This window comes from Protomyctophum bolini, assembly GCF_963924005.1.
Source record: "Protomyctophum bolini genome assembly, chromosome: 20".
NCBI classification, from domain to species: Eukaryota; Metazoa; Chordata; class Actinopteri; order Myctophiformes; family Myctophidae; genus Protomyctophum; species Protomyctophum bolini.
The window spans coordinates 10,608,923-10,622,211 of record NC_137881.1 but is presented as its reverse complement, the minus strand read 5'-3'; the positions used below and the strand labels follow the sequence as shown (position 1 = coordinate 10,622,211).

The window sequence follows — 13,289 nt, the reverse complement described above, 5'->3', positions numbered from 1 at the left end:
GCAGTTTAGAGACCAGGATTACTGCATGTTTTTGTGAGGGTACCTACCCTAGGGGACACGGGGAGAACATGCAAACTCCACACAGAAAGGCGTTTTTGCACACGTTTGACATTAATGTGTGCACTCGACCCTAAAAGAGAGCATGTCTTTTTTGTCAGTGGTGGAAAAAGTACTCAAAGTATGAATACTGCAATGTAGACTGACATACTCTGTTACAAGTAAAAGTCAAGAATTCAAAATCGACTTGAGTAAAAGTACTAAATAATTGGTATCAAATGTACTTAAAGTACCAAAAGTACTCATTATGCAGAATGTCCCTTTTCAAGTTCTACAAGAGCTTGAACATTGGATATGTTGAAATGGCCGAAATGTATATTGGACTGAAGTGGTTAATGTATTTTGTAGTAAAAATCGAAATCTACAAAGTAACTTAATTGTAACTAAAGTTTTCAAATAAATGTAGTACAATATTTGCATCCAAGATGTAGTAGAGTAGAAGCAAAAGTATTGAAAGTTGGAATTAGTCAGGCAAAGTAGAAATACCTCAAAATTGTACTTAAGTGCAGTACTTAAGTAAATGTCCTTAGCTACTTTAAAGAACCCTCAGAAGGGCAGTGAGGAAAAGCTGCTCTGCTCTAAACGGCAGTGGAGACATTTTCCCTCCAGGGGGCACCATTAGCATGCTTCATGTGAAGCACTGAGTGAGCGCAGCAGCAGCAGCAGCCAGCAGCACTAGAAGATCTCAACCAACCAATTAAGCAGCACATTTGCCCTCCAGTACTGTTAGCACACATCACACGAACAGCCCGCCTGTCTTGAGAAAAAAAAAACCCCATTGTGGAAGTGATTTTCTAAAACAAAATAATTGGGACAAGCACTTAGTGCAAGGAGTGTGGCTATGAATGTACAGTATACTTGTATAGTTTTAAATCACTTTTTCTTTGTGACCACCGCGCTCGCCTCTGACTCATGGGGCTGTATTTTGCGTGTCTTAAGTACCAGGTCTTATTCCCTAACTTGAGTAAACTAAAGACCTGGAGGCGTGATCAAGCACAGTGAATAATAGACAAACGTTTCAGCTATCCATCGTTATTTCTATTACTTGTATAGTTTAAAATAAAATAATTGGTATAGGCTTCGTATCTGGCTTTAGTAGAGATGGAATAATGGTATATGGTTAATCCAGTTAAAAAAAGTGCTGCCACAAGACATGTGCATTTGGGGGTGGGGCAATCCAATATGTCTTACGTTTCTAGTCTACGAAATTGTTCAAATTAACAAGATTTTCTTTGAGGCGTGTACTTTAGTTGACGGTGGATTGAAGTGTGCATTCCACGTGTTTGGAAAAGAGATGACAAAGTATCAAACTGATGTGCATGGCATTGTCATCAATAAACATCCAATCTTAGCTGCAATATAAAGAGCATATACTGCAGGACCTTTGTTTTCATAAGACAACGTAAAACCACCAAGCAAAGGAAATGCATTTAAACTGTGACTGACAATGCGTCATGCACTGACATTTGACAACATGTCTATTGTAACTAAATGTAGCGGATCCTTTGATTTGATTTTGATGATCTGCTGTTATTAGCTTTGTGAATGAATCCCACACATTGACATTTGGACATGACAAATTGGATTATGGCTACACGTGAATGTCACTGCTGGTTCACGAACATAACTTCCACAAAGTGAAAGGTTATTTATTATAAAACAGCCAACATTTTGACCAGATTTGGCCAACACCTCCCTAACATTGGTGTGCATTCGTTTTTTTTCCTACAGGTGAAGTTTTTCTTTGCTTGGAATACACCCCCCCTCCCCCCCCCCTTATTTTTTTACTAAGAAAGTATTCAGCTATGATGACATGCCCACAGTGGGCACGCCAGGCTGAAAGTGACATCATCGCTAGGCAGATTATTTTTTAAACAACTATAGACCAATTCAGAAACGGGTCTCATGGTCGCAGAAAAAGTATTTCCTGTAGGCGGAGACGACATATCCGCGGTGTAAACAGCCAGCTCTTCTACTACATTGAATGGTAGAGTGACTCAAACGTTACTCTTTTTACCTGCTTTTTACTAACACTAACTTTACAAAGATGCCCAGATGCCCAGGATGAACCTGTATAGTTTATGGCTGCTCCAACAGTAGTGGCAACATTCAACTTTGGAGAAAAAAACGTAATGTCAAAAAATACACTGCGGTGGCTGAGACCAGAGCCCTAGAGTAATTCCAAAGTCCAAAGTTGAATGTTGCCACTACTGTTGGAGCAGCCATAAACTACACAAGTTCATCCCGATCTTTGTAAAGTTAGTTTTAGTAAAAACCAAGTAAAGGAGTAATGTTTGAGCAGTCTAACATAAGTCACTGTACCATTCAATTTAGTAGAAGATCTGCGAGTTTACACCGCAGATATGTCGTCTCCGCCTACAGGAAACACGTTTGCTGCCAACATGAGACCCGTTTCTGAATTCGTCTATACACAGGTTTAATGTTTGTCTTTAGTTCAATGTTTGTTTTGTAAACGCCATTGACAATGAAGGGAAAATGTACGTCATCATTTACCTCATTACGTCATATTGTCTCTTTATTGTTTTACATCACCTAATCAACATGAGTTAGACGTTAATATATTAGCGCCCCTCACTTCACACGGGTGTGTTTTTTATTATCGTGAGAACGATGGCTTCCATTTTTGCATTGCAACTTTTCAACCTGCAGTTTCTATTAGCTTGGATTACCCTGTAATCACTGGTGGACGGGTTTATGAACTGCCCACAGCCGCCCTCCTACTGTATGAGACACAGACCGAGTTGAAAATAATTGTGCCATCATGATTATTAGTGAGGACCTACGTATATGAAGATAGGTTGAAAAGTGGCGAAGTGGTCCTTTAAGGATGTGGATCTTACCCGTTTTGGAACACACAACTGCGATTGCTGTCCCAGACCAGAGTGACGAAAGAAGACTACTCCTCAGAATGTCCTTAAGAGAGAGAGAGAGAAACAAGGGCAAAAGGTCAGGTTGTGTAATGCTCAAGTACATCAGCGCCTCATTCATCACAAAGCACACACAGTGAAACAGATAAATGCCAGGGCTGTAGATCAGTGTTCCCATGCAGAGTCTTCAGTCTAGCAGTGTTGTTTTTTTTCCTGTTGGTACTCTAAACATAGGGCATAGGGACATAGCTGTTCATTGGAGTGGTTGCACCACTCAAAAATATTTAGAAAATAGCAGATCTACAAGAGGTGGTTGATCGGCTATTTTCATATATTTAAGGGTAAAGTGGTATGTTTTTAGTAATAATAAAAAAATCACACCCATGTGAACTGAGTGGTGCAACTCGTGTGGGGGCGTGTGGGGGTCTCCGGAACTTCCAGACCCACAGGAACGTGCCCAGGGTGCCAGGCCGGTTCCGGTGAGCCGCCTCACGTTCGAAACGGTCGAGAAATGACAGAGTTACTGTGTGGGGGAATTAGCATTTAGCAGACACCTCTCCCTCTCCCTTCCCCCCCCCACCTCTCTCTCTCTGTGATTAGCAGGCAACAGTGCAACACTATCTCTCTCTCTGTTTCTAGCACAACAGTGCCACTTTTGCCCCTACTGGTACTCTAAACATAGTGACATACGTAGGGACATACTGTAGGTTTGGACATAGGGACATTGCTGTGGTTGGACCACTCAAAAAAATCATCTTAGTTTTAGTTAACACTCTGGCTGCTGCATTTTGAAGAAGTTGTAATGTGTCAGTTGTTTTCCGAGCCAAAAATCAAGCCGAGAGAAAACAACCACAGGTGGATCAGCGTTTTTGCATCGTCCAACGACAGATTGGCTCTGATTCTAAGAGGAAAAAAGGCAATCTCAATGGTAACATGATGAATATCTGTATTAAAATTCGATTCAGAATCAATAATAATTAACCCAGATAATGATAACCCACATGTACTTAGTAACTTTCTTCATATCGGCAGAGTTCTGACACTGTATGTTTGTTCACACGCTCGATGAGCTCCGAATCTGAGCGGATGAGTTTTCTACTGCGCATAATGAGAGGAGAGGTGCTATATATAGCCTCTTTGTTCTCTGCATATTAGACATGGAATGCTGATGCAGTTGCGATTCGCCAATCGATGGAATATATTTGCAGTGTTGGAAAAAAGTAGTAACATCTTTTTTCTTAAGTAAAACTATCGACAATACTGCAATCTATCAAATTCGACACACGCGTCCACACCCCCACAGGGAGTGCAGTGCCCGGTGTCGAGTCCGTCGGATAGCCGGTTGTCCAGAACCAGCACAAAAGCCTCTGCCCGGGCTGTGGACCTGATCACCCCTATATCTCCATATATGGAGCTGGCCTGTTCTGACATCACAATGATTGTTCTGACATTGTTCTTGCATAGACTCCATATTTGGGCATGCCTGACAAAGAACTCCATATAGGCACAAAAGGGACACAGCCATAATAACTGGGTGAGGCATGCATTTCCAACTTGCATCGTTCCAAGTAGGCCAGCTCTCACTAGTATATAAAACTCTGTTACGAGGAATAGTCCGGAATTCTAAATTTACTTAAGTAAAAGTAAGTTCTTGAAAACATCAGAATCTTTTATTTTCAAATGCCCAAAATGTATATAGGGCTGATGTGGTTAATGTATTGTATGTTTTGTAATAATAATAAAAATCTACAATTCTACTAGAAAAAGTACAATATTTGCCTCTGAGATGTAGTGGAGTAGAACTAAAATAATTGCAAATTAAACTACCTTAGAGTTGTGTGGAAATAAATAAAGTCCCCACATTCTGTGTTGCCTAGAACTGGAGGTCTGAGAAAATCTGTAACATTATGAAGTACATCTCAGTGTCATCATAAAGATGTACTTTAGCACAATGCAAGGAGTGATGCATCTTAGAGGAGTTCTCAAAGTGGGGTCCCAGGGGTCCTTGAGGTGGTTCAACAGGTTCCCCAGCAAAAGCAGTTTAAAACAACTGTATACGTTGCCTATTTGAAAATACTGTGGCTGATCTACAATCTCATAGAGATGCGTTTTTTTTAAATATATTTTTTATATTTTATCCACACAAATCTTGTATTGGTGAGCCTGGCACAAAATGTTTTAAGATTTCTGTAGCCAAAAACACTTTAAAACTACCGTTTTAGAGCTCTTTTACATCAGTTAATTAATGCCGTTTTCCTGCTAGATGAAGCCTGCCATTTATTTTCTCTCTCCTCTGAAACCTGGAACTTTCCATAGCCTGCTGTCAGGATTTGTAACAAGCGTTAACAGAGTGTTGACAGGGAGCAGATGGGTACCGTTCAACAGACTGTCCACGGTCATTTGCTTGTCACAGTTGAGTGTACTCAAAGCATACTTTATAGACATTTCATAAACATTTCCTATCATGCGCAGGTACAGTACAGCACAGTACAGTACAGTACAGCAGTGATTATCAAAGTTCCAGGGGGCCCAAACCAACAAGCATCACAATCATTTGAACCACTTTATGTCACGGTGTGTATCAAAATGGAACCCAATTGCAGGCAACACAGGCAGAGTAAGTTAAATAGTTTAATAGCGACCAAAACCAAGGGAATTAAAGGCTTACATCGAAGTACATCAGGCAGAGGTCAAAACCAAGAAAGCAGTCCAAAACAGGCAAACAAATCCAAACTAGTAAATAATCTAAGAACACTAGGAAAATACAGAGAACAGGAAAGTAACACATGTAACAATGGATATCTTCTAGCAAGGAATGAGGCAGAATGAGTCCAGTTTTATAGGCGGTGGCTTGATTGCAGAAGTAGGCACAGGTGTGTAATGAGAAGGGAACTGTTGGGCTGATGAGGCAGTGGGAGACAGGTGTATAGGTCTGCAGTGTGGTGGAATAGAATGTGGGAGTGGCTGAAGTGGAACTACAGACAGGGGAAGACTCAAACCATGACACTTTATCCATTTTATACATTGGCTATTCCAAAACAACAGATATACAAGCTCACAGCTGCAAGCTTGTACGTCTGCTACTATTTTTATATATTAAGAACTGTTTAACACAAATCTTCTCTTCAGGGGGTCCCTGGCAGAGCACATGTTTGTGCACACACGCATATTCGCACATACATACAGGCTGAGGCCATGTAGGGGGAACAATCTGATGGGTTCATGTGTTTGGTCCGACGCACAGTGCTGAGTACGAAACACAATCCTAAACCTAACCTCACAGGAAGCCCCAGCTTAGTTGTAACCTGCCTCACATGTCGGGAGCCATATATGGGTGATGTTTAACCTGCCAGAGGTTAGTTTTCACCTGCCACGCATGTCGGGAGCCATGGGTGATTTTTAACCTGCCAGAGGTTAGTTTTCACCTGCCACGCATGTCGGGAGCCATGGGTGATTTTTAACCCGGCCACGGGTTAGTTGGAACCGGCTGCGCATGTCGGGAGCAACAGTGTTTTCTGACTAATGCTTTGGAGCACATGTTTGGCTGCAAGTCTGCAATGTTCGGCATGCAGCAGATTGGACGGACTGGATGGGAGTCAGTGCTAGAGGTGACAGTGTAGTCATGCTGTACATGGTGACACACATCCTTATTGGACCGACTGGTGTCAGTGCTAGAGGTGACAGTGTAGTCCTCCCACACAATCACATACCCGATATTTTTGACTGTTCCGTGAATAATGTGGTCTGGATCTAACTCAAATCAATCCGGTATTGATCTCTTTCACCTCAATTTACCTATTTATTCATATATCATTTTTGCATTGGCGATTGGCTAATTGCTCTCAATAGTTTTTCTCTTCACCAAACCATGTAAACATCATCTGTTTACATTTGAGATCAAAGTTCCCTGCCCTCCTCCTCTAGTTCTAACCATCTTATTGTGTAAGCTGACAAAGAGTGAACGCCAGCCCAGGCGCCCCACTTGAGGCATACTGATTAATTAGCTTGTATAATTAGTTTAATGATTTAGATGAACATGGCCATGCCCACCCACCACTCTATGCTAATGAACCTCTGTCTATAGTAATTAAAATGCCCATAACTTAAACATTAGCATCTGAGAAGTCCAGATAAACAACAGTGGGGGGTAGTGTGAGGTGGAGCATGGAAGCTAGCCAATAGCCATGGTACTGTACAGAGTAGACCCTTTTCACAGCAGGGACATTGACATAACTAGTTTGTATTATTGCCGTTATGCTAATTATTATGCCTACATCCCTGCTCTGGGCATGTCATACTAGGCAGTTCAGCGAAAATAGCCAGAAATAGCTATACCTGTTAATACAGTATCGGATATTTTCGGTGAGGGGATTTGGTACTATAGAGGGGGGGAAAGGACAGAGCCTATATAAAGTTTTACCCAAAGCCTTCTTCTCAGACCAGCTCAGTGGCCTTGTGGTTAGAGTGTCCGCCCTGAGACTGGGAGGTCGGGGTTCAATCCCCGGCAAAGTCATACCAAAGACTCTAAAAATGGCACCCAGTGCCTCCAGGGGGTGTACTTGTACATCAAGCTGCCTCACGCTACAGAAACAGGAGATAGGCTCCTGCCCTATGGGCCTCATGGCTCGGCAAGGCTACTTACTTACTTACTTAAAGCCTTCTTCTTGGCACTCAAGCATCAAGGGTTGCATTGGGGGCTCGGAATAAATCCTCAAATTAGTGCACACACCAAATACTGTATAAAAGTAAAAAATAAAGTTGTCCTAAAACCTCAACCCTTGGCATCAGTGGTAACACCTGTTGAGTTGGTGAGCAGCAGCGTTCCTGCCATGTGTCTGATCTAAACAAGCCATTTGAAGTTGCAGGTCATGCGTTTTAGGTTGAGTCATACTCAAGATACTGGAGGAGAAACACCTCCAACTAATGAGGTGCTCTATCTCAGCCCAATTAACACCAGCAGCGCTGAAGGCACATTCACCGCCTCAAACCTCAAATTAGACAGGAAGTGTGATGCAAGATCCAGAAAGTCAGAGAGACCTGGCTGTGTATACTCTCGGCATTACAAAGAGCTAATTAAAAATTAGCTCTTGAATTGGTTCTGTGCCAGAGTGCTCGATTTTTTGGGGGTTCAGGCAAAACCAATTTGTTTCTCAAATCTGATCTTTAGAACTGACTGTTCATATGTGGACAAATTTGACTGAGGGACTGCCATTGGATTAAAAAAAAAAAAAAAGCTTCAAATTGACATATTGGTGGTTCAGTTTGACCCACCTCGCGTCAGCAGACTTTCCACGTCGGAGGAAAGCCTGGTCTGCATTCCAAAATGGCCTGTGTGATGTGGTCTAGGCCACGCCACCACGGAGATGAAAAAATAAAAAAACAACGGTGGTTCCAGTTGAAGGGTTCCGGGTTTTTTTGCGCCGCTTTATTGTGGTTCCCCCAATCCCCATTTAAATGCTTTTGATTGATTGATTGATTTAAATATGTATTAACAGTTTGTAGAATTACAGTACATTTCAAGCACAAACTCAATACAAAGACTGTTAACTGTGAGTGGACGACCCAATTAAGCATTACACTTGTTTACAAGAGGTTCCACCATGTTCAATTCATCAAAACATTTAGAGACGTACAAAATCGAGTAGAATCGAGTAGATGCCATATTTTTGGGTCCGATGCGGATTTTGGAGAGACCTACAGTACACCACCGATGCCGATACAATGCAGGTGTTTTGGACCCATGATGTTTAGTAATCAATTAAAATAATAAGAAATACATTTTAAAAACTAGATTACAACATTGAGAACATTTAAATAAAATATTTTGGCACAAGGCTTTTTTTTTTTCAAAATGAAATGTACCCTGACTTTAGGGATGCAACGATACAGGTTTTTTCCATATATACAGTATATGTATTTCCCAATATTTTGCCGATATCCGATATTTTACATAGCAAAAAATGTAAATACAAAACAAATCTATGTTCAACTATTAGTGTAGATTTGCGTCCTACACAAATGATCCGTTCTACACAATTTTATGTCAGTGTCTGAGCAAAATAGACATGTTGCATCATGATGATGTACGATAAGAGCGCCCCTCACTTCACAGTAGACGGGTGTGATTCTTTAGGATAGGGTTCAAATGATAGAGCAGTCATACAGTACTATTAATATTGTTTGTTTGTGGCTAAAATACACAGCATATCTCTAAATAGCAAACAATGTACAAATGCTCTAGAATAGAGTCTAACTACTAGTTTAGTTTCACCAGTCGCTATGAGTTGGAATAGAAGATGGCTATACTGTACCAAACAAACTATTCCTATAAGCTTAAACTATGCCGCAATGCAATGCATCAAGGGTTTTATTGCGTCGGCCTATATCTGCAATGGTTGCTGTGGTAACAACGTAATGGAGGCTCTGTTGTACAAAGACGTATAAATCAGCAACAAAAAGGTTGAATGCAGATGACCTTCATCAGGTATGTATATGGGTCAAGTGGTAAACAGACAAGATGAGTGATCTGATGCTGCTGAGTTTTTATACGTATTGTATGTACATGTTACTGATGAATTGAATATAATGGATCTCAATGGAAAGTTGGAAACAAGCCCACTGGGATTTTGTTTTTGTTTTGTTATCCTTGGGTGCGTGTGTGTGTGATTAGATTTGAAATGCAAAAAATAATGATTTACAAGAATCAGTTTCCATGTCTGACGTCTGTTCTTTCTTTGTTTTTGTTTTGTTTGCTTTTTATCAAGTCTGAACAACAAAAAACGATCCGATTCAAATCTGGACATGACAAAAATCTGAACATAAGCCTAAACATTTTCCTGTACTGACAGTATATCTTTTACACGTGTGACTCAAACCTGGGCGATATCTCTGGTCTCTCCCTCTTCCGAGTGAGAGCATCAGCATCCTCATCCACTTGGCCAAGACATAAATCGGAGCATTTATGACATTAGCCCTTGCACAGTAAGTAACGCAGACATGTGCTCAGCTCATAAAACCACAAGTAAGAGGAGATGGATAGTACTTGACTATACACTACTCTACTACCTCCTAAAGGGCCAGACAAATGGAAGCAGTCTGAAAAAAATGGGACCCTTCTCTCTCCCCAGTACATTGCCTCATTGCTGGGAAGATCTCCACCCTCCACCCAAGTCGTAAAAAGAGGCAATTTACTACAAAGTTTGCTGCTGACAGGGCGTAGGAATTACAGCACTGTCAGGCCTCAACAAACAGCACTGGAAATGGAATATGGAATGTGATAGCGGGAGATGGCGGCGGTGCTTCATGTCGTAATATATTATTATGAAACAACTTGAACGCAGGCGAGGAGCCAGACAAGAAAGTGCCAGTCCTGTTTTGCGCATCCAGAAATTGAAATGAAATAAAAAACACAATGACATCACTGTCACTGTGGTAAAATGCATTGATCGGAAATTCCGTCTGATCTTGTAGAATGAAACAGTGTTGTCAATGCACGTGTCCCGAGTGCATTGCTCCTGGCTCTGTGAACGGCAACATGCTCCAGATGCCACCTCCCTAAAAAGCCTCTTTAATGAAACAATGTGAGGCAAACACATGGCATTAGGAACAGTCGTATTCCCAAAGCTGCTAATTGCTGCACGCAAAAAAAACAAACTGCTTGTGTCTGTGTGCGTGCACGTTGCCGGCAGGTGCGCAACTACACTTGTGCAAGCCACCATCACACAGCTCTCAAGTTTGACACCATTGTGTCAAAAATTCGATGCACGGCATGTCAGCTCTATGCAGTGCTATGCTCAAACACGCCATCTAAAATAAGAACTGGCTATGGCGCTTATTCTCTCTATCTCGCTTTCTCTCTCTCTCTGTCCTCACAGCTGGCCGGGTGGCACACAATGGCGTCACTTGTAGTCGTAGAGGGAGGTAGTTAGCACATCATATGTCTGTTTGACGGACATCGATGATGGTGTAATCCTGATGGCTGCCATGCTGCTCACGATTTGCGTCACATAACCGGAAAAAAGACACATTTTGGGCAGGCAGTGAGGAATGATATATATTGCGGACGTGGGTCGGTTCTCTAAGGAATTCATCCATATGGCAAGAAGGCAGAATACATGCAGAATATAGCCTATGATGCATGCCATATTCAGGTTCATATGGATATAGGAAATGTATGTCTATAGCTAATGCAATTTATATTTCCATGTGGGGGGGTGGTCAGGAGGCTGAAAAGGTTTGGGAACAACCGCTGATGTAGCGGATGCCGTGAACAGGCCAGCGTGACAACACCATACGGGTATGTTAATTTACACCATGACAGAGTCAGACGGCTGTTGGTGTTCTTTTAGAAAGACGTCCGTTTGATCCACCACAGCGGCCGGTGCTTTGACAAAGACGTTTACAGACTTTCAGTGAACACCTATGGTGTGTGCGTGCATGCTTTTTTTGTTTATGACCAAATCAGTGTGTGAACCTGTGTGTATGAATGTGAATGGTGTGGTCGTGTGGTGGTGTGTGGTTGCAGTGGAAGGAGTGAAAGGTCGAGAGAACACACACACGCAATTAAATGGCAGATGTTGAACGAAAAAGTGCAACAACTTGAGAATAGACTTGACACTGCTCCCATATACTGTATATCCCAGGTTGCGGATACAATTTTGCAATCTTCTAACCTGACAGGTCACTTGGCAGTGTATAAGGACCACACACACACATACACACACACACACCCCGAATGCAAATGTTATAACCTAAATGGGCTACCAAGCACAGGAATAGAAAAGAGTGTGACAATAAGCCTCATATCACAACATTGACATCGATCCATTGTCCAGATGGCTTTTCAAGACGCTCCTTTTATACACCCCCATATCTCTCTCTCACCAAAAGTCTATCATAATCTGCTCATCATGTACTATCCTAAGCGTTTACAATAGGATATCAAATGTAACTTTCAGCGCACAGAGGTCAGCATGAGACATGAGAGCGAGATGGGGGAAAAAAGACTTAAAGTGGGAAACTCAAGGACATCGAGGAATAGACAGATTGAGAGACGGGGCTTGGCAGGAGGAGAGATGAAAGTGAGCGTTAAGGAGGAAGAAACACGTGGAGGACACAGAGAAGCAAAACACATTAAAGGCTGAAGTGGAGAAATTAGATAAAGAGACCGTGAGAGACAGGGAAGGGGGGCAGACGTGTGGGGCTCTTAAGAAACCTTACGCCCGACCACCTTCTCCCTTTTCCAGTCAGCCTCGCAGAAGATGATAGCATCGATCATCTTTTTTTAAAAGACTGCTTTTTCCTGTCACTGTATCACCGCATGTCATAAAGATGACTGGTCGAGTTGCCTTAAAAGGTTTCTCGCACGAGATCCGTTAACTTAGATCGCCTTCCCGCGACCGCGCCTCCTTTTCATGTGGCGAGACTGCAGATGAATGAAAGCTCACTTAGGGTGTCCTTCCCATCGATTTTCTATTTTTACACATTAATATCAAATCGTCGTAACGAACAAAATTACTCGTAGGGATGTTGAACAGAGACGTGGATACGTTCGAACCGTTTGAGGAACAGTTTGCACACACGGCCGCATCGATCAAAACCGGATGCTTCCAACAAATCACTCCTCTCTCCTTCCTTTATGACAGATTTAAGTTTTCTATTGTCCTGAATGATGAATTGTTTCTGGTGTGCATCTGCACCCCTGGTCCCATCCTATCAACACTCCACCCCCACCTGGAATCCCCAGCCTCAATGTGCACCCGGAGGGGGGAAGTACAGTAAATAGATTTTGTTCTGCAGATCTCTCACATTTTCACCAATATATTAATCCACTCGTCAACGGCATATATATATATCTTGGGGAAGAAGTTTGCGGGCTGTCCCATGCTTCAGCTTATTAGCCGACCGGGGATCAATTTATCACCTTTGAGAACAAAGAACGGAGGCGTCGGGGGGATTATCTCTGTCTCCGTGATTTATGGCTTCGGACGGGAGGCAGGGCATTTTTGGGTCATGCAAATTCCTCCCATTACGAGAGCCTCTGCTACCTCCTATACAGCCCTCCTGCTCTTGCATTAATTTGCTCCGCTGCTGAGAGGAAGAGCGGAGAGTGCGGGGAGCGCGTATACGGAGTGGGTGGGCGTTAGTTATTCAAAGAAAGATAAAGGATGGAGAGAGAGAGAGAGAGACACATGCAAGCTGACCCCCAGGCAGGCCCGTGCACACATATAGACATCAAATGGGACTTGAGCCCCCAGTGCTTTTACCCGTCTGTAAAAAGCTGCCCTCTCTCCAGACCATGAATGCAGCATTTTGGTGAAAGAAATGCAAATGCCCTCTCTTTCC

At 42.4% G+C, this 13,289-nt stretch overlaps 1 protein-coding gene across 19 annotated transcripts in view; it reads right to left on the bottom strand.

Annotated features, from left to right (window-relative positions):
• The window catches only part of LOC308335689 (receptor-type tyrosine-protein phosphatase delta), a 313,079-nt gene extending 310,088 nt beyond the window's left edge, over positions 1-2,991 (bottom strand). For all 19 annotated transcript variants that reach the window (XM_080792822.1, XM_080792824.1, XM_080792838.1 and 16 more), the window contains exon 1: positions 2,919-2,991. The gene's annotated coding sequence lies outside the window, so the exon portion shown is untranslated. The remainder of the gene's footprint in view (positions 1-2,918) is intronic.
• Positions 2,992-13,289: the final 10,298 nt, after the last annotated feature.